Source organism: Arachis ipaensis, chromosome B10, assembly GCF_059453495.1.
Source record: "Arachis ipaensis isolate K30076 ecotype BB chromosome B10, ASM5945349v1, whole genome shotgun sequence".
In the NCBI taxonomy this organism is placed as follows: domain Eukaryota; kingdom Viridiplantae; phylum Streptophyta; class Magnoliopsida; order Fabales; family Fabaceae; genus Arachis; species Arachis ipaensis.
The window spans coordinates 48,939,438-48,961,113 of NC_142435.1; the positions used below are offsets into that span (position 1 = coordinate 48,939,438).

The 21,676-nt window shown below is 39.0% G+C and overlaps 2 non-coding genes across 2 annotated transcripts; both read left to right on the plus strand.

Annotated features, from left to right (window-relative positions):
• Positions 1–6,733: 6,733 nt before the first annotated feature.
• Positions 6,734–6,841, plus strand: LOC148579970 (small nucleolar RNA R71). Its single transcript, XR_015894075.1, has one exon. It is a non-coding gene; the product is annotated as a small nucleolar RNA R71 (small nucleolar RNA).
• Positions 6,842–16,199: 9,358 nt separating this feature from the next.
• LOC148579971 (small nucleolar RNA R71) lies at positions 16,200–16,307 on the plus strand. The gene has a single exon (XR_015898888.1). It is a non-coding gene; the product is annotated as a small nucleolar RNA R71 (small nucleolar RNA).
• The last annotated feature ends 5,369 nt before the right edge of the window (positions 16,308–21,676 follow it).

Genomic DNA, 21,676 nt, shown 5'->3' on the forward strand with positions numbered 1-21,676 from the left:
TGGCCATCGACGCGTACGCGTGAGAGATGCGTACGCGTGGGTATGGCATCTATGAAGAAGCACGCATACGCGAGGATGGAGCGATAGCGTAGAATGTGTAATTTGCCATTCACGCATACGCATGAGGGACGTGTATGCGTGGGGAGCGTTCTTGGCATGAATGCTACGTTCTCAAAGTGAACGCCGCAAGGGACGCATAGACGTTGGTGCACGAAATCATGATCGTTCATTCCTTGGTAACGGAGCTAAAAACTTAATACGTACGTTCATAATTTTAGTTCTTTTTCACAATTTCGATACAACTAACCAGCAAGTGCACTGGGTCGTCCAAGTAATAAACCTTACGTGAGTAAGGGTCGATCCCACGGAGATTGTCGGCTTGAAGCAAGCTATGGCACCTTGTAAATCTCAGTCAGGCGGATTCAAAAGGTTATAGAGTTTTAATAATTAAAAGATAAATAAAACATAAACTAGGATAGAGATACTTATGTAATTCATTGGTGAGAATTTTAGATAAGCGTATAGAGATGATTTCGTTCCTCTGAACCTCTGCTTTCCTGCTGTCTTCATCCAATCATTTCTACTCCCTTCCATGGCAAGCTTTATGTAGGGCATCACTGTTGTCAATGGCTACATCCCATCCTCTCTGCGAAAAGGGTCCAATGCGCTGTCACTGCATGGCTAATCATCTGTCGGTTCTCGATCATACTGGAATAGGATTTACTATCCTTTTGCGTCTGTCACTACGCCCAGCACTCGCGAGTTTGAAGCTCGTCACAGCCATCCCTTCCCAGATCCTACTCGGATTACCACAGACAAGGTTTAGACTTTTCGGATCTCAAGAATGGCCGTCCATGGGTTCTAACTTATACCACGAAGATTCTAAAATCTCGGACTCGGTCCTCTGTATTAGATATCTAAGAGATACTCATTCTAGCTTGTTTGCATGTAGAACGGAAGTGTTTGTCAGGCACGCATTCATAGGTGAGAATGATGATGAGCTTCACATAATCATCACATTCATCATGTTCTTGGGTACGAATGGATATCTTAGAGAAGGAATAAGCTTGAATTGAATAGAAAAACAGTAGTACTTTGTATTAATTCATGAGGAACAGCAGAGCTCCACACCTTAATCTATGGAGTGTAGAAACTCTACCGTTGAAAATACATAAGTGATAAGGTCCAGGCATGGCCGAATGGCCAGCCCCCAAAACGTGATCTAAAGATGAAACTAAAGATATCCAAAGATGTAAATACAATAGTAAAAAGTCCTATTTATGCTAAACTAGTTACTAGGGTTTACAGAAATGAGTAAATGATGCAGAAATCCACTTTTGGGGCCCACTTGGTGTGTGCTTGGACTGAGCATTGAGCTTTACATGTGTAGAGGCTTATCTTGGAGTTGAATGCTAGTTTGCAACCTGTTTCTAGCGTTTGACTCCACTTTGCAATCTGTTTCTGGCGTTTAACTCCAGAATGCAGCATGGAACTGGCGTTGAACGCCAGTTTGCGTCATCTAAACTCCTGAAAAGTATGGACTATTATATATTTCTGGAAAGCCCTGCATGTCTACTTTCCAACGCAATTGAGAGTGCATCATTTGGAGTTCTGTAGCTCCAGAAAATCCACTTTGAGTGCAGGGAGGTCAGAATCCAATAGCATCTGCAGTCCTTCTTCAACCTCTGAATCTGATTTTTGCTCAGGTCCCTCAATTTCAGCCAGAAAATACCTAAAATTACAGAAAAACACACAAACTCATAGTAAAGTCCAGAAATGTGAATTTTAAATAAAAACTAATAAAAATATACTAAAAACTAACTAAATCATACTAAAAACTATGTAAAAACAATGCCAAAAAGCATATAAATTATCCGCTCATCACAACACCAAACTTAAATTGTTGCTTGTCCCCAAGCAATTGAAAATCAAATAGGATAAAAAGAAGAGAATATACTATAGATTCCAAAATATCAATGAAACTTAGCTCCAATCAGATGAGCGGGACTTGTAGCTTTTTGCCTCTTGAATAGTTTTGGCATCTCACTTTATCCATTGAGGTTCAGAATGATTGGCATCTATAAGAACTTAGAATTCAGATAGTGTTATTGATTCTCCTAGTTCAGTATGTTGATTCTTGAACACAGCTACTTTATGAGTCTTGGCCGTGGCCCTAAGCACTTTGTTTTCCAGTATTACCACCAGATACATAAATGCCACAGACACATAACTGGGTGAACCTTTTCAGATTATGACTCAGCTTTGCTAAAGTCCCCAATTAGAGGTGTCCAGGGTTCTTAAGCACACTCTGCTTTTGCTTTGGACCTTGACTTTAACCGCTCAGTCTCAAGTTTTCACTTGACACCTTCACGCCACAAGCACATGGTTAGGAACAGCTTGGTTTAGCCGCTTAGGCCAGGATTTTATTCCTTTAGGCCCTCCTATCCACTGATGCTCAAAGCCTTGGATCCTTTTTATTACCCTTGCCTTTTGGTTTTAAGGGCTATTGGCTTTTTGCTCTTGCCTTTTGGTTTAAAGAGCTTTTGGCTTTTTCTGCTTGCTTTTTCTTTTTCTTTTTTTTTTTCGCCATTTTTCTTTTCTCTCTTTTTTTTCTGCAAGCTTTTGTATTCACTGCTTTTTCTTGCTTCAAGAATCATTTTTATGATTTTTCAAATTATCAAATAGCATTTCTCTTTTTTCATCATTCTTTCAAGAGCCAATATATTTAACATTCATAAACAACAACTTCAAAAGACATATGCACTGTTCAAGCATTCATTCAGAAAACAAAAAGTGTTGCCACCACATCAAAATAATTAAACTAGTTTCAAGGATGAATTCGAAACCATGTACTTCTTGTTCTTTTGTAATTAAAACATTTTTCATTCAAGAGAGGTGATGGATTCATATTCATAACTTTAAGGCATAGACACTTAGACACTAATGATCATGTAATAAGACACAAATATGAATAAACATAAAGCTCAAAAATCGAAAGACAGGAAAATAAATAAACAAGGAGATTAAGGAATGAGTCCACCTTAGTGAGGGTGGCGTCTTCCTCTTCTTGAAGAACCAATGGTGCTCTTGATCTCCTCTATGTCTCATCCTTGTCTTTCTTGCTCCTCCCTCATAGCTCTTTGACCTTCTCTAATTTCAAGGAGGATGATGGAGTGCTCTTGGTGCTCCACCCTTAGTTGTCCCATGTTGGAACTTAATTCTCCTAGGGAGGTGTTAATTTGCTCCCAATAATTCTGTGGAGGAAAGTGCATCCCTTGAGGCATCTCAGAGATTTAATGGTGAGGGATCTCCTCATGCTCATGTTGAGGTCCATGATCTCTTATTTGCTCCATCCTTTTCTTAGTGATGGGCTTGTCTTCTTCAATGAGGATGTCTCCCTCTATGTCAATTCCAGCCGAATTGCAGAGGTGGCAAATGAGGTGAGAAAAGGCTAATCTTGCCCAAGTGGAGGACTTGTCAGCCACCTTGTAGAGTTCTTGAGGTATAATCTCATGAACTTCCACCTCTTCTCCAATCATAATACTATGGATCATGATGGCCCAGTCTATAGTAACTTCAGACCGGTTACTAGTAGGAATGATTGAGCATTGAATGAACTCTAGCCATCCCCTAGCTACTGGTTTGAGGTCATGCCTTCTTAATTGAACCGGCTTGCCTCTTGAGTCAATTTTTCATTGAGCTCCTTCCTCACATATGTCTATGAGGACTTGGTCCAACCTTTGATCAAAGTTGACCCTTCTTGTGTAGGGGCGTGCGTTCTCTTCCATCATTGGCAAGTTGAATGCCAGCCTTACATTTTTCGGACTGAAATCTAAGTATTTTCCCCGAACCATGGTGAGCCAATGCTTTGGATTCAGGTTCACACTTTGATCATGGTTCCTAGTGATCCATGAATTTGCATAGAACTCTTAAACCATTAGGATCCCGACTTGTTGAATGGGGTTGGTGAGAACTTCCCAACCTCTCCTTTGGATCTCAAGTCGGACCTCCGGATACTCATTCTTTTTGAGCTTGAAAGGAACCTCAGGGATCACTTTCTTCTTGACCACAACTTCATAGAAGTGGTCTTGATGGACCTTTGAGATGAATCTCTCCATCTTCCATGACTCAGAGATGGAAGCAATTGCCTTCCCTTTCCTCTTTCTAGAGGTTTCTCTGGTCTTAGGTGCCATAAATGGTTATGGAAAAGCAAAAAGCTATGCTTTTACCACACCAAACTTAAAATATTTGCTCGTTCCCGAGAAAAAGAAGAAAGAAAAATAGTAGAAGAAGAAGAAAATGGAGGATATGGAGGGTGATGTATTTTCGGCCAAGGGTGAATTTAGGGTTGTGTTGTGTGAAAATGAAGAAGGAATGAGGGATTTATATAGGAGTGGGGGGAGGGTGAAGTTTTGGCCATTAGGGTTGGGTTTGGGAGGGAAATTAGTTTGAATTTGAAGGTAGGTGGAGTTTTTGGGGAAGAGAGGGTGGATGTGAGTCGTAAAGAGGTGATGGGAAAGAGTGATTGAGTTGATTGGTGAAGGGTATTTGGGGAAGAGAGTCATGAAAAGGTGTGAAGAGGAGAGAAGAAGGGTAGGTGGGGGTCCTGTGGGGTCCACAGATCCTGAGGTGTCAAGGGTTTTTCATCCCTGCACCTTTTAGACGTGTAAAACGCCCTATACATGCAATCCTGGCGTTTAACGCCAGACTGCTGCTTGTTTCTGGTGTTAAACGCCACTTCTATGCTCTGTTCTGGCGTTTAACGCCAGGTAGATGCTGGTTTCTGGCGTTAAACGCCAGCTTGGTGCTTGTTTCTGGCATTAAATGCCAGACAGATGCTTGTTTCTAGCATTTAAACGCCAGACTGCTCTCCTCCAGGGTGTGCTATTTTTTTCTGCTGATTTTCATTTTGTTTTTGATTTTTCAATAGTTTTTGTGACTCCACATGATCATCAACCTAATAAAACACAAAATAACAATAGAAAATAAATAAATATAATTAGATAACATTGGGTTGCCTCCCAACAAGCGCTTCTTTAATGTCAATAGCTTGACAGTGAGCTCTCATGGAGCCTCACAGATGTTCAGAGCATTGTTGGAGCCTCCCAACACCAAACTTAGAGTTTGAATGTGGGGGTTCAACACCAAACTTAGAATTTGACTTTTGGGGATTTGGTTGACTCTGCAGTGAGAGAAGCTTTTCATGCTTCCTCTCCATGGTTACAGAAGGAGATCCTTGAGTTTTAAACACAAGGTTCTCCTTATTCAGTTGAAGGATTAATTCTCCTCTGTCCACATCAATCACAGCTCTTGCTGTGGCTAGAAAGGGTCTTCCAAGGATGATGGATTCATCCTCATCCTTCCCAGTGTCTAGGACTATGAAATCAGCAGGGATGTAAAGGCCTTTAACCTTTACTAGCACGTCCTCTACTTGTTCATAAGCCTGTTTTCTTGAGTTGTCTGCCATCTCTAATGAGATTCTGGCAGCTTGCACCTCAAAGATTCCCAGTTTCTCCATTACAGAGAGTGGCATGAGGTTTATCCCTGACCCAATGTCACATAGAGCCTTCTCAAAGGTCATGGTGCCTATGGTACAAGGTATTAAGAACTTTCCAGGATCCTGTTTCTTCTGAGGCAATGTCAGTTGATCCAGATCACTCAGTTCATTGATGAGCAAGGGAGGTTCATCTTCCCAAGTCTCATTACCAAATAATTTGGCATTCAGTTTCATGATTGCACCAAGGTACTTGGCAACTTGCTCTTCAGTAACATCTTCATTCTCTTCAAAAGAAGAATACTCATTAGAGCTCATGAATGGCATAAGGAGGTTCAATGGAATCTCTATGCTCTTTAGATGAGCCTCAGATTCCTTTGGTTCCTCAGAGGAAAACTCCTTGTTGATCACTGGACGTCCCAGGAGGTCTTCCTCACTGGGATTCACGTCCTCTCCCTCCCTTGTAGGTTCGGCCATGATGGTTAAATCAATGGCCTTGCACTCTCTTTTTGGATTCTCTTCTGTATTGCTTGGGAGAGTACTAGGAGGAGTTTTAGTGACTCTTTTACTCAGCTGGCCTACTTGTGCCTCCAAATTTCTAATGGAGGACCTTGTTTCATTCATGAAATTTAAAGTGGCCTTAGATAGATCAGAGACTATATTTGCTAAGCTAGATGGATTCTGCTCAGAATTCTCTGTCTGTTGCTGAGTGGATGATGGAAAAGGCTTGCTATTGCTAAACCTGTTTTTTCCACCATTATTAAAGCCTTGTTGAGGCTTTTGTTGATCCTTCCATGAGAAATTTGGATGATTCTTCCATGAGGGATTATAGGTGTTTCCATAGGGTTCACCCATGTAATTCACCTCTGCTATTGCAGGGTTCTCAGGATCATAAGCTTCTTCTTCAGAAGATGCCTCTTTAGTACTGTTGGATGATTCCTTCAATCCATTCAGACTCTGAGAGATCATATTGACTTGCTGAGTCAATATTTTATTCTGAGCCAATATGGCATTCAGAGTATCAATTTCAAGAACTCCCTTCCTCATAGGTGTCCCATTATTCACAGGATTCCTTTCAGAAGTGTACATGAACTGGTTATTTGCAACCATGTCAATGAGTTCTTGAGCTTCTGCAGGTGTTTTCTTTAGGTGAAAGGATCTACCTGCAGAATGGTCCAGTGACATCTTTGATAGCTCAGACAGACCATCATAGAATATATCCAGGATGGTCCATTCTGAAAGCATGTCAGAAGGACACTTTTTGGTCAGTTCCTTGTATCTCTCCCAAGCTTCATAGAGGGACTCACCTTCCTTTTGTTTGAAGGTTTGAGAATCCACTCTAAGCTTGCTAGGCTTTTGAGGAGGAAAGAACATGGCTAAGAAAGCCGTGACCAGCTTATCCCAAGAGTTCAGGCTATCTTTAGGTTGAGAGTCCAACCATACTCTAGCTCTGTCTCTTACAGCAAACGGGAAAAGCATAAGCCTGTAGACCTCGGGATCAACCCCATTGGTCTTAACAGTATCACAGATCTGCAAGAATTCAGTTAAGAACTGAAAAGGATCTTCGGATGGAAGTCCATGAAACTTGCAGTTCTGTTGCATCAGAGAAACTAATTGAGGTTTAAGCTCAAAATTGTTTGCTCCAATGGCAGGGATTGAGATGCTTCTTCCATGTAAATTGGAATTTGGTGCAGTAAAGTCACCAAGCATCTTCCTTGCATTGTTATTATTTTCGGCCATGTCTCCTTCCTTTTCGAAAATTTCTGTTAGATTTTCTCCAGAGAGTTGAGCTTTAGCTTCCCTTAGCTTCCTCTTCAGAGTCCTTTCAGGTTCAGGATCGGCTTCAACAAGAATGTTCTTATCCTTGTTCTTGCTCATATGAAAAAGAAGAGAACACAAAAGAAAATATGGAATCCTCTATGTCACAGTATAGAGATTCCTTATGCAAGTATAAGAAGAGAAGAATGTAAGAAGGAGAAGAGGAAAAATTTGAACACAGAGAGGGGGATGGGGTTCGAATTTTTGGGTGGAGGAGAAGTGTTAGTAGATGAATAAATAAATAAAAGGAGGTGAGGAAGAGAAGAATTCGAAAATTTAAATAAAATAAAATAAAAATATTTTAAAATTAAAGTTAAAATTTGAAAATTAAAATTGAAATCAAATTAAATTGAAATAAAAACAATTAGCTAATTAAAAAGGAAATTTGAGAAAGAGGGAAGGGATTTTCGAAAATTAGAGAGGGAGTTAGTTAGGTAGTTTTGAAAAATATAAGAATCAAATAAAAAGTAAAGTGGTTAATTGAAAAAGATTTGAAAATCAAATTTGAAAAGATAAAAAGTTAGAAAAGATTTTGAAATTAAATTTTGAAAAAGATGTGATTGAAATTTAATTTGAAAAAGATTTGAAAAAGAATTTTAAAAAGATTTTATTTTGAAAATTAAAGTTGATTACTTGACTAACAAGAAACAAAAAGATTTGATTTTAAAATTTAAAGATTGAACCTTTCTTAATAGGCAAGTAACAACTTAATATTTTTGAATCAATCACATTAATTGTTAGTATTAAATTCGAAAATATGAAATAGAAATAAGAAAAAATTTTGAAAATTAATTTGAAATTTTCGAAAATATGAAAGAAAAATTGAAAAAGATTTGATTTTTGAAAAAGATTTGAAAAAGATAGAATTTTTAAATTGAAAATTTGATTTGACTCATAAGAAACAACTAAATTTTAAAAATTTTTGAAAAAGTCAACTCAAATTTTCGAAAATTTATGAGTGAAAAAGGGAAAGATATTTTTTTTATTTTTGAATTTTAATAAAGAAAGAGAAAAAGATATATTTTTGTTGTTTTTCTCTTTTTTTTTTCTTTTTATTAAACAGTAAAAATGAAACAAAACATGAAAATCATGAATCAAAACAACTAATGCATGCAAGAACACTTTGAATGTCAAGATGAACACCAAGAACACTTTGAATGTCAAGATGAACACCAAGAACTTATTTTTGAAAAGTTTTCAAGAAAAGAAAACATGCTAGACACCAAACTTAAAAATTTTTATTCTTTAGGCATTAATGTTTCAAGAATGCATATGAAAAACAAGAAAAGACACAAAACAAGAAAATATGAAGATCAAACAAGACTGGCCAAGAACAACTTGAAGATCATGAAGAATGCAATGCATGAAATTTTCAAAAATAGTTTTTTTTTTAGAAAATTAAAAAGATGCAATTGACACCAAACTTAAAACTTGACTCTAGACTCAAACAAGAAATGCAAAAATATTTTTGATTTTATCATTTTATAAATTTTTTTGGATTTTTTGAAAATAAGAATAATAAAAACAAAAAGGTTAAAATTAAAATAAAGTTACCTAATCTGAGCAACAAGATGAACCGTCAGTTGTCCAAACTCGAACAATCCCCGGCAACGGCGCCAAAAACTTGGTGCACGAAATCGTGATCGTTCATTCCTTGGTAACGGCGCTAAAAACTTAATACGCACGTTCATAATTTTAGTTCTTTTTCACAATTTTGATACAACTAACCAGCAAGTGCACTGGGTCGTCCAAGTAATAAACCTTACGTGAGTAAGGGTCGATCCCACGGAGATTGTTGGCTTGAAGCAAGCTATGGTCACCTTGTAAATCTCAGTCAGGCGGATTCAAAAGGTTATAGAGTTTTAATAATTAAAAGATAAATAAAACATAAACTAGGATAGAGATACTTATGTAATTCATTGGTGAGAATTTCAGATAAGCGTATAGAGATGCTTTCATTCCTCTGAACCTCTGCTTTCCTGCTGTCTTCATCCAATCATTTCTACTCCCTTCCATGGCAAGCTTTATGTAGGGCATCACTGTTGTCAATGGCTACATCCCATCCTCTCTGCGAAAATGGTCCAATGCGCTGTCACTGCATGGCTAATCATCTGTCGGTTCTCGATCATACTGGAATAGGATTTACTATTGGTGCACGAAATTGTGATGTCCAGGCTCAAACTATTCCTGGCACGTGAGCAACTTGGTACGCGTAATCGTGATTACACATTCATAATTTGTCACAACTTCGATACAACTAACCAGCAAGTGCACTGGGTCGTCCAAGTAATACCTTACGTGAGTAAGGGTCGAATCCCACGGAGATTGTTGGTATGAAGCAAGCTATGGTCACCTTGCAAATCTCAGTCAGGCAGATATAAAGTGATAATGGTGTTTTCGAATATTATATAATAAAATAGGGATAGAGATACTTATGTAATTCATTGGTAGGAATTTCAGATAAGCGAATGGAGATGCTTTTCGTTCCTCTGAACCTCTGCTTTCCTGCTATCTTCATCCAATCAGTCTTACTCCTTTCCATGGATGGCTTTATGTGATACATCACCACTGTCAATGGCTACTTTCGGTCATCTCTCGGGAAAATGATCCAATGCCCTGTCACGGCACGGCTAATCGTCTGGAGGCATCACCCTTGCCAATGGCTTCATCTTATCCTCTCAGTGAATAATATGCTCACGCACCCTGTCACGGCACGGCTATTCATCTGTCGGTTCTCGATCATGCCGGAATAGGATTTACTATCCTTTTGCATCTGTCACTAACGCCCTGCAATCGCGAGTTCGGAGCTCGTCACAGTCATTCAATCATTGAATCCTACTCGGAATACCACAGACAAGGTTTAGACTTTCCGGATTCTCTTGAATGCCGCCATCATTCTAGCTTACGCCACGAAGATTCTGGTTAGGAGATCTAAGAGATATTCATTCTAGCTTAATTCATGTAGAACAGAAGTGTTTGTCAGGCACGTGTTCATAAGGGAGAAGGATGATGACCGTCACACATAATCATCACCTTCATCACATTCTTGGGTGCGAATGGATATCTTAGAAGCGAAATAAGAAGAATTGAATAGAAAACAGTAGTACTTTGCATTAATCTTTGAGGAACAGCAGAGCTCCACACCTTAATCTATGGAGTGTAAAAACTCTACCGTATGAAAATACATAAGTGTAGGTCCAGGCATGGCCGGGATGGCCAGCCCCCTAAGCGAGATCAATAGTCTTCTAAAATGAACAATGGAATAAAACTGAGACCAAAGATACCTAATACAATAGTAAGAGGTCCTATTTATAATAAACTAGCTACTAGGGTTTACATGAGTAAGTAATTGATGCATAAATCCACTTCCTGGGCCCACTTGGTGTGTGTTTGGGCTGAGCCTGAGTGTTGCACGTGCAGAGGCCATTTGTGGAGTTGAACGCCAGTTTCTGTGCCAGTTTGGGCGTTCAACTCTGGTTTTGGATCCTTTTTTGGCGCTGGACGCCAGATTTGGGCAGAAGGCTGGCGTTGAACGCCAGTTTACGTCGTCTATTCTTGGCCAAAGTATGGACTATTATATATTGCTGGAAAGCCCTGGATGTCTACTTTCCAACGCAATTGGAAGCGCGCCATTTCGAGTTCTGTAGCTCCAGAAAATCCACTTTGAGTGCAGGGAGGTCAGAATCCAACAGCATCAGCAGTTCTTCTTCAACCTCTGAATCTGATTTTTGCTCAAGTCCCTCAATTTCATCCAGAAAATACCTGAAATCACAGAAAAATACACAAACTCATAGTAAAGTCCAGAAATGTGAATTTAACATAAAAACTAATGAAAACATCCCTAAAAGTAACTAGATCCTACTAAAAACATACTAAAAACAATGCCAAAAAGCGTATAAATTATCCGCTCATCACAACACCAAACTTAAATTGTTGCTTGTCCCCAAGCAACTGAAAATCAAATAGGATAAAAAGAAGAGAATATACTATAAATTCCAAACTGTCAATGAAACAAAGCTTCAATCATATGAGCGGGACTTATATAGCTTTTTGCCTCTTGAATAGTTTTGGCATCTCACTTTATCCATTGAGGTTCAGAATGATTGGCATCTATAGGAACTTCAGATTTCGAATAGTGTTATTGACTCTCCTAGTTCAGTATGATGATTCTTGAACACAGCTTCTTTATGAGTCTTGGCCGTGGCCCTAAGCACTTTATTTTCCAGTATTACCACCGGATACATAAATGCCACAGACACATAATTGGGTGAACCTTTTCAGATTGTGACTCAGCTTTGCTAAAGTCCCCAATTAGAGGTGTCCAGGGTTCTTAAGCACACTCTTTTTTTTTTTTTTTTGCTTTGGACCTTGACTTTAACCGCTCAGTCTCAAGTTTTCACTTGACACCTACACGCCACAAGCACATGGTTAGAGACAGCTTGGTTTAGCCGCTTAGAACAGGATTTTATTCCTTTAGGCCCTCCTATCCACTGATGCTCAAAGCCTTGGGCTCCTTTTTATTTGCCCTTGCCTTTTGGTTTTAAGGGTTATTGGCTTTTTCTGCTTGCTTTTTCTTTTTCTTTCTATATTTTTTTTTCTATATTTTTTTTTCGCCCCTTTTTTTTTCTTTTTTTTTCTGCAAGCTTTGTTCTTTGCTGCTTTTTCTTGCTTCAAGAATCATTTTTATGATTTTTCAGATTATCAAATAACATGTCTCCTAGTCATCATTCTTTCAAGAGCCAACATATTTAACATTCTTAAACAACAACTTCAAAAGACATATGCACTGTTCAAGCATACATTCAGAAAACAAGAAGCATTGTCACCACATCAATATAATTAAGCTAAGTTCAAGGATAAATTCGAAACTCATGTACTTCTTGTTCTTTTGAATTAAAATATTTTTCATTTAAGAGAGGTGATGGATTCATAGGACATTCATATCTTTAAGACAAAGTTACTAACTACTAATGATCATGTAATGAAGGCACAAACATAGATAAGCACATAACATAGAAAACGAAAAACAGAGAAAGCGAGAACAAGGAATGAATCCACCTTAGTGATGGTGGCGTTTCCTTCTTGAGGAACCAATGATGTCCTTGAGCTCTTCTATGTCTCTTCCTTGTCTTTGTTGCTCCTCCCTCATTGCTTTTTGATCTTCTCTTATTTCATGAAGCATGATGGAGTGCTCTTGATGTTCCACCCTTAGTTGTCCCATATTGGAACTCAATTCTCCTAGGGAGGTGTTGATTTGCTCCCAATAGTTTTGTGGAGGAAAGTGCATTTGAGGAATCTCCGGGATCTCATGGAAATGAGCTTCTTGCGCCTCTTGAGCTCCATGACTGGGCTCTCTTGCTTGCTACATCTTTTTCTTAGTGATGGGCTTGTCCTCTTTAATGAGGATATCTCCCTCTATGTCAATCCCCGCTGAATTGCATAGGTGGCAAATGAGGTGAGGGAAGGCTAACCTTGCCATAGTGGAGGACTTGTCAGCCACCTTGTAGAGTTCTTGAGGTATAATCTCATGAACTTCCACCTCTTCTCCAATCATGATGCTATGGATCATGATGGCCCGGTCTATAGTAACTTCAGACCGGTTGCTAGTGGGAATGATTGAGCATTGAATAAACTCCAACCATCCTCTAGCTACAGGCTTGAGGTCCAATCTTCTTAGTTGAACCGGCTTGGCTTTGGAGTCAACCTTCCATTGAGCTCCTTCTACATATATGTCCATAAGGACTTGGTCCAACCTTTGATCAAAGTTGACTCTCCTTGTGTAGGGGGCGTGCGTTCTCTTCCATGTATGGCAAGTTGAACGCCAACCTCACATTCTCCGGACTAAAATCTAAGTATTTCCCCCGAACCATTGTAACATAGTTCTTTGGATCCGGGTTCTTACTTTGATCATGGTTCTTGGTGATCCATGCATTGGCATAGAACTCTTGAACCATTAGGATGCCGACTTGTTGGATGGGATTTGTTAGAACTTCCCAACCTCTTCTTTGAATTTCATGTCGGATCTCTGGATACTCATTTCTTTTGAGTTTAAAAGGGACCTCAGGGATCACCTTCTTCTTGGCCACAACATCATAGAAGTGGTCTTGATGGGCTTTGGAGATGAACCTTTCCATCTCCCATGACTCGGATGTGGAAGCTTTTGTCTTCCCTTTCCCTCTTCTAGAGGATTCTCCGGTCTTAGATGCCATCAATGGTAATGGAAAAACAAAAAAGCTATGCTTTTACCACACCAAACTTAGAATATTGCTCGCCCTCGAGCAATAAACAAAAGAATAGAAGAAGAAGAAGAAGAAATATGGAGAGGGAGAGGGAGATGTGGTTTCGGCCAAGAGTAGTGTAGAGGGGTGTGTTGTGTGAATTTGATGAAGAATGGAGGTCTTTATATAGGGAAGGAAGGGGGGTTAAGGTTCGGCCATATGGGTGGGTTTGGGTGGGAAATTGGTTTTGAATTTTGAAGGTAGGTAGAGTTTATGAGGTAGGTTTATGGGGAAGAGTGGATGGATGTGAGTGGTGAAGATGTGATGGGGAAGAGAGATTGAGGTGATTGGTGAAGGGTTTTTGGGGAAGAGTGTTTATGGGGTTGTGTGAAAGAAAGTGGTGAGAAGAAGTGAGTGGAGGTAGGTGGGGATCCTGTGGGGTCCACAAATCCTGAGTGGATCCTGTGGGGTCCACAGATCCTGAGTGGATCCTGTGGGGTCCACAGATCCTGAGGTGTTCAAGGATTTACATCCCTGCACCCATTAGGCATATAAAAATTCCTTTGTACCCAACTCTGGGCTTTCAGCGCCAGGTTGGTGGCCATTTTGGGCGTTCAACGCCCATCTGTGTGCCATTTCTGGCGTTGAACGCTAGAACCATGCCTGTTCTGGCGTTCAGCGCCCAGAAGCTGCCCATTTTGGGCGTTCAGCGCCAGAACCATGCTCTGTTCTGGCGCTGAACGCCAGACAGATGCTCCTCCAGGGTGTGATTTTTCTTCTGCTGTTTTTGATTCCGTTTTCAATTTTTATATTTATTTTGTGACTCCACATGATCATGAACCTAAGAAAACATGAAAAACAATGAAAATAAAAGTTAGATAAACATTGGGTTGCCTCCCAACAAGTGCTTCTTTAATGTCAATAGCTTGACAGTGGGCTCTCATGGAGCCTCACAGATGTGCAGAGTTTTGTTGAGACTCTCCAACACCAAACTTAGAGTTTGGATATGGGAGTTCAACACCAAACTTAAAGTTTGGTTGTGGCCTCCCAACACCAAACTTAGAGTTTGGTTGTGGCCTCCCAACACCAAACTTAGAGTTTGACTGTGGGGGCTCTGGTTGACTCTGCTTGGAGAGAAGCTTTTTCTGCTTCCTCTCCATGGTTGCAGAGGGAGATCCTTGAGTTTTAAACATAAGGGAGTTCTCATTCCATTGAAGGAATATTTCACCTCTGTCAACATCAATCACAGCTCTTGCTGTGGCCAGGAAAGGTCTTCCCAGGATGATGGATTCATCCTCTTCCTTTCCAGTATCCAAGACTATGAAATCAGTAGGTATGTAAAGGCCCTCAACCTTTACTAATACATCTTCTACTTGTCCATAAGCCTGTTTTCTTGAGCTGTCTGCCATCTCTAGTGAGATTTTAGCAGCTTGCACCCCATAGATTCCCAGTTTCTCTATTACAGAGAGGGGCATGAGGTTTATTCCTGAACCAAGGTCACACAGAGCCTTAAATATCATAGTGCCTATGGTACAGGGTATTATGAACTTTCCAGGATCCTGTCTCTTTTGAGGTAATGTCAGTTGATCCAGATCACTCAGTTCATTGATAAACAAGGGAGGTTCAACTTCCCAAGTATCAATGCCAAATAGTTTGGCATTCAGCTTCATGATTGCACCAAGAAACTTGGCAGTTTGCTCTTCAGTAACATCCTCATTCTCTTCAGAAGAGGAATACTCATCAGAGCTCATGAAGGGCATAAGGAGGTTCAATGGAATCTCTATGGTCTCTAGATGAGCCTCAGAGTCCTTTGGTTCCTCAGAGGGAAGCTCCTTATTGATCACTGGACGTCCCAGGAGGTCTTCCTCCTTGGGATTCACGTCCTCCACTCCACTTGTAGGTTCGGCCATGGTGCTTATGTCAATGGCCTTGCACTCTCCTTTTGGGTTCTCTTCTGTATTGCTTGGGAGAGTACTGAGAGGGATTTCAGTGATCCTTTTACTCAGCTGGCCCACTTGTGCTTCCAGATTTCTAATGGAAGATCTTGTTTCATTCATGAAACTTACAGTGGCCTTAGATAGATCAGAGACTAAGTTTGCTAAATTAGAAGTATTTTGTTCAGAGTTCTCTGTCTGTTGCTGAGTGGATGATGGAAAAGGCTTGCTATTGCTAAACCTATTTCTTTCACCATTATTAAAGCCTTGTTGAGGCTTTTGATCCTTCCATGAGAGATTTGGATGATTTCTCCATGATGAGTTATAGGTGTTTCCATAAGGTTCACCTAAATAATTCACCTCTGCTATTGCAGGGTTCTCAGGATCATAAGCTTCTTCTTCATAAGAAGCCTCTTGAGTACTATTGGATGCAGCTTGCATTCCATGCAGACTCTGAGAGATCATATTGACTTGCTGAGTCAATATTTTTTTCTGAGCCAATATGGCATTCAGAGTATCAACTTCAAGAACTCCCTTCTTCATAGGCGTCCCATTACTCACAGGATTCCTTTCAGAAGTGTACATGAACTGGTTATTAGCAACCATGTCAATGAGTTCTTGAGCTTCTGCAGGCATTTTCTTTAGGTGAATGGATCCACCTGCAGAAGTGTCCAGTGACATCTTTGATAGCTCAGATAAACCATCATAGAATATATCCAGGATGGTCCATTCTGAAAGCATGTCAGAAGGACACTTTTTGGTCAACTGTTTGTATCTTTCCCAAGCTTCATAGAGAGATTCACCTTCTTTCTGTCTGAAGGTTTGAACATCAGCTCTAAGCTTGCTCAGCTTTTGAGGAGGAAAGTACTTGGCTAAGAAAGCCGTGACCAGCTTATCCCAAGAGTTCAGGCTGTCCTTGGGTTGAGAATCCAACCATAATCTAGCTCTGTCTCTTACAGCAAAAGGGAAAAGCATGAGCCTGTAGACTTCAGGATCTACTCCATTAGTCTTAACAGTATCACATATCTGCAAGAATTCAGTCAAGAACTGATAAGGATCTTCAGATGGAAGTCCATGAAACTTGCAGTTCTGCTGCATCAGAGAAACTAATTGAGGTTTCAGCTCAAAATTGTTTGCTCCAATGGCAGGAATGGAGATGCTTCTTCCATGTAAATTGGAATTAGGTGCAGTAAAGTCACCAAGCATCTTCCTTACATTATTATTATTTTCGGCTGCCATCTCCTTTTCCTGTTCGAAAATTTCTGAAAGGTTATCTCTGGATTGTTGTATTTTAGCTTCTCTTAATTTTCTCTTCAGAGTCCTTTCAGGTTCTGGATCTGCTTCCACAAGAATGTTCTTATCCTTGCTCCTGCTCATATGACAAAGAAGAGGGCACAGAAAAATAATAATAATAGAGATTCTCTTTACCACAGTATAGAGGTTCCCTTATGTGAGTAGAAGAAAGGAGGAAGAAATTCGAACACAGATAGAAGAGGGGGTTCGAATTTGGTGATGATGTGAGGGAGAGATGTTAGTAGATAAATAAATAAATAGAATAAGATGAGAGAGAAGGAGGGAATTTTCGAAAATTTTTGAAAAGGAGTTAGTGATTTTTGAAAATGGTTTTTGAAAATTGTTAGTATTATTTTTTTTTTTCGAAAATTTTTGAAATTAAAAATAAAAAATAAAAATAATTAGTTAATTAAAAAGAAATTTTTGAAAAAGAGGGAAGATATTTTCGAAAATGAGAGAGAGAGAGTTAGTTAGGTGGTTTTGAAAAAGTTAAGAAACAAACAAAAAGTTAGTTAGTTAGTTGAAACAAATTTTGAAAAGGTAAGAAGTTAGGAAGTTAGAAAAGATATTTGAAAAGATATTTTTGAAAAAGATAAGATAAGAAGATATTTTTGAAAAGATATAATTGAAATTAGTTTTGAAAAAGATTTGATTTTTAAAATCTCAATTAATGGCTTGATTCATAAGAAATCACAAGATATGATTCTAGAACTTAAAGTTTGAATCTTTTTTAACAAGCAAGTAACAAACTTCAAATTTTTGAATCAAAACACTAATTGATTATGTTATTTTCGAAAATTTGATATAAAAATAAGAAAAAGATTTTTGAAAAATATTTTTGGAATTTTCGAAAATAACTAATAATTTTGAAAAAGATTTGATTTTTTGAAAAAGATTTTGAGAAAGATAAGATTTTCAAATTGAAAATTTGATTTGACTCATGAGAAACAATTTGATTTTCAAAAATTTTTGAAAAAGTCAATCCAAATTTTCGAATTTGATGAGAGAAAAGAGGAAAGATATTTTTTTTTATTTTTGAATTTTTATGATGCAAGAGAAAAACACTAAAAAGATGCAATGCATGAAATTTTTGTATCAAAACAATGAATGCATGTATGAATGATATGAATGTCAAGATGAACACCAAGAACACTTTGAATGTCAAGATGAACATCAAGAACATATTTTTGAAAAATTTTTTATGCAAAGAAAATATGTAAGACACCAAACTTAGAAATCTTTCATGTTTAGACTCTAAGAAACGAAAAATGCATATGAAAAACAAGAAAAAAACACAAAACATGAAATCATCAAGATCAAACAAGAAGACTTACCAAGAACAACTTGAAGATCATGAAGAACACTATGAATGCATGATATTTTCGAAAAATGTAAGATGCATATGCAAGTGACACCAAACTTATAACATGACTCAAGACTCAAACAAGAAACAGAAAAATATTTTTTATTTTTATGATTTTCTAATTTTTTTTTTGATTTTTTTTCGAAAATTATTATGAAAAGAAAAATAAGGATTCCAAAATTTTTAATATGAATTCCAGGAATCTTGCATTCTTATTCTAAAGCTTCAGTCCAGGAATTAGACATGGCTCATGAGCCAGCCAAGCTTTCAATGAAAGCTCCGGTCCAAAACACTAGACATGGCCAATGGCCAGCCAAGCTTCAGCATGTAATTCAGATATGACATGCCTGACATACTCATTCCCAAAGGAATAGACATGGCTTTACAGCCAGCCAGGCTTCAACATGCTTCATGAAACACTAGAATTCATTCTTAAAAATTTTGAATAAAAAAAAATTTTTGAAAACATTTTTATTTATTTTTTTTTTTTGAAAACAGATGAGAAAATTTTAGAAATATTTTTGAAAAAATTTTTGAAAATAAAATAAAAAGAAAATTACCTAATCTGAGCAACAAGATGAACCGTCAGTTGTCCAAACTCGAACAATCCCCGGCAACGGCGCCAAAAACTTGGTGTTGTTGCCGGGATTGGGATCTCAGACGATTCTTGGCGCCAAACAGGAACAATCAATTCCCCGGCAACGGCGCCAAAAACTTGGTGCACGAAATTGTGATGTCCAGGCTCAAACTATTCCTGGCACGTGAGCAACTTGGTACGCGTAATCGTGATTACACATTCATAATTTGTCACAACTTCGATACAACTAACCAGCAAGTGCACTGGGTCGTCCAAGTAATACCTTACGTGAGTAAGGGTCGAATCCCACGGAGATTGTTGGTATGAAGCAAGCTATGGTCACCTTGCAAATCTCAGTCAGGCAGATATAAAGTGATAATGGTGTTTTCGAATATTATATAATAAAATAGGGATAGAGATACTTATGTAATTCATTGGTAGGAATTTCAGATAAGCGAATGGAGATGCTTTTCGTTCCTCTGAACCTCTGCTTTCCTGCTATCTTCATCCAATCAGTCTTACTCCTTTCCATGGCTGGCTTTATGTGATACATCACCACTGTCAATGGCTACTTTCGGTCATCTCTCGGGAACATGATCCAATGCCCTGTCACGGCACGGCTAATCGTCTGGAGGCATCACCCTTGCCAATGGCTTCATCTTATCCTCTCAGTGAATAATATGCTCACGCACCCTGTCACGGCACGACTATTCATCTGTCGGTTCTCGATCATGCCGGAATAGGATTTACTATCCTTTTGTGTCTGTCACTAACGCCCTGCAATCGCGAGTTCGGAGCTCGTCACAGTCATTCAATCATTAAATCCTACTCGGAATACCACAGACAAGGTTTAGACTTTCCGGATTCTCTTGAATGCCGCCATCATTCTAGCTTACGCCACGAAGATTCTGGTTAGGAGATCTAAGAGATATTCATTCTAGCTTAATTCATGTAGAACAGAAGTGTTTGTCAGGCACGCGTTCATAAGGGAGAAGGATGATGAGCGTCACACATAATCATCACCTTCATCACGTTCTTGGGTGCGAATGGATATCTTAGAAGCGAAATAAGAAGAATTGAATAGAAAACAGTAGTACTTTGCATTAATCTTTGAGGAACAGCAGAGCTCCACACCTTAATCTATGGAGTGTAGAAACTCTACCGTATGAAAATACATAAGTGTAGGTCCAGGCATGGCCGGGATGGCCAGCCCCCTAAGCGAGATCAATAGTCTCCTAAGATGAACAATGGAATAAAACTGAGACCAAAGATACCTAATACAATAGTAAGAGGTCCTATTTATAATAAACTAGCTACTAGGGTTTACATGAGTAAGTAATTGATGCATAAATCCACTTCCTGGGCCCACTTGGTGTGTGTTTGGGCTGAGCCTGAGTGTTGCACGTGCAGAGGCCATTTGTGGAGTTGAACGCCAGTTTCTGTGCCAGTTTGGGCGTTCAACTCTGGTTTTTGGATCCTTTTCTGGCGCTAGACGCCAGATTTGGGCAGAAGGCTGGTGTTGAACGCCAGTTTACGTCATCTATTCTTGGCCAAAGTATGGACTATTATATATTGATGGAAAGCCCTGGATGTCTACTTTCCAACGCAATTGGAAGAGCGCCATTTCGAGTTCTGTAGCTCCAGAAAATCCACTTTGAGTGCAGGGAGGTCAGAATCCAACAGCATCAGCAGTCCTTCTTCAACCTCTGAATCAGATTTTTGCTCAAGTCCCTCAATTTCATCCAGAAAATACCTGAAATCACAGAAAAACACACAAAATCATAGTAAAGTCCAGAAATGGGAATTTAACATAAAAACTAATGAAAACATCCCTAAAAGTAACTAGATCCTACTAAAAACATACTAAAAACAATGCAAAAAAGCGTATAAATAATCCGCTCATCAACTATCCTTTTGCGTCTGTCACTACGCCCAGTACTCGCGAGTTTGAAGCTCGTCATAGCCATCCCTTCCCAGATCCTACTCAGAATACCACAGACAAGTGTTAGACTTTTCAGATTTCAATAATGGCCGTCCATGGGTTCTAACTTATACCACGAAGATTCTAAAATCTCGGACTCGGTCCTCTGTATTAGATATCTAAGAGATACTCATTCTAGCTTGTTTGCATGTAGAACGGAAGTGTTTGTCAGGCACGCATTCATAGGTGAGAATGATGATGAGCTTCACATAATCATCACATTCATCATGTTCTTGGGTACGAATGGATATCTTAGAGAAGGAATAAGCTTGAATTGAATAGAAAAACAGTAGTACTTTGTATTAATTCATGAGGAACAGCAGAGCTCCACACCTTAATCTATGGAGTGTAGAAACTCTACCGTTGAAAATACATAAGTGATAAGGTCCAGGCATGGCCAAATGGCCAGCCCCCAAAACGTGATCTAAAGATGAAACTAAAGATATCCAAAGATGTAAATACAATAGTAAAAAGTCCTATTTATGCTAAACTAGTTACTAGGGTTTACAGAAATGAGTAAATGATGCAGAAATCCACTTCCGGGGCCCACTTGGTGTGTGCTTAGGCTGAGCATTGAGATTTACACGTGTAGAGGCTTCTCTTGGAGTTGAACGCCAGTTTGTAACCTGTTTCTGGCGTTTAACTCCAATTTGCAATCTGTTTCTAGCGTTTAACTCTAGAATGCAGCATGGAACTGGCGTTCAACGCCAGTTTACGTCATCTAAACTTGGACAAAGTATGGACTATTATATATTGCTGGAAAGCCCTGGATGTCTACTTTCCAACGCAATTGAGAGCGTGCCATTTGGAGTTATGTAGCTCCAGAAAATTCACTTTGAGTGCAGGGAGGTCAGAATCCAACAGCATCTGCAGTCCTTCTTCAACCTCCGAATCTGATTTTTGCTCAGGTCCCTCAATTTCAGCCAGAAAATACCTGAAATCCCAGAAAAACACACAAACTCATAGTAAAGTCCAGAAATGTGAATTTTAATTAAAAA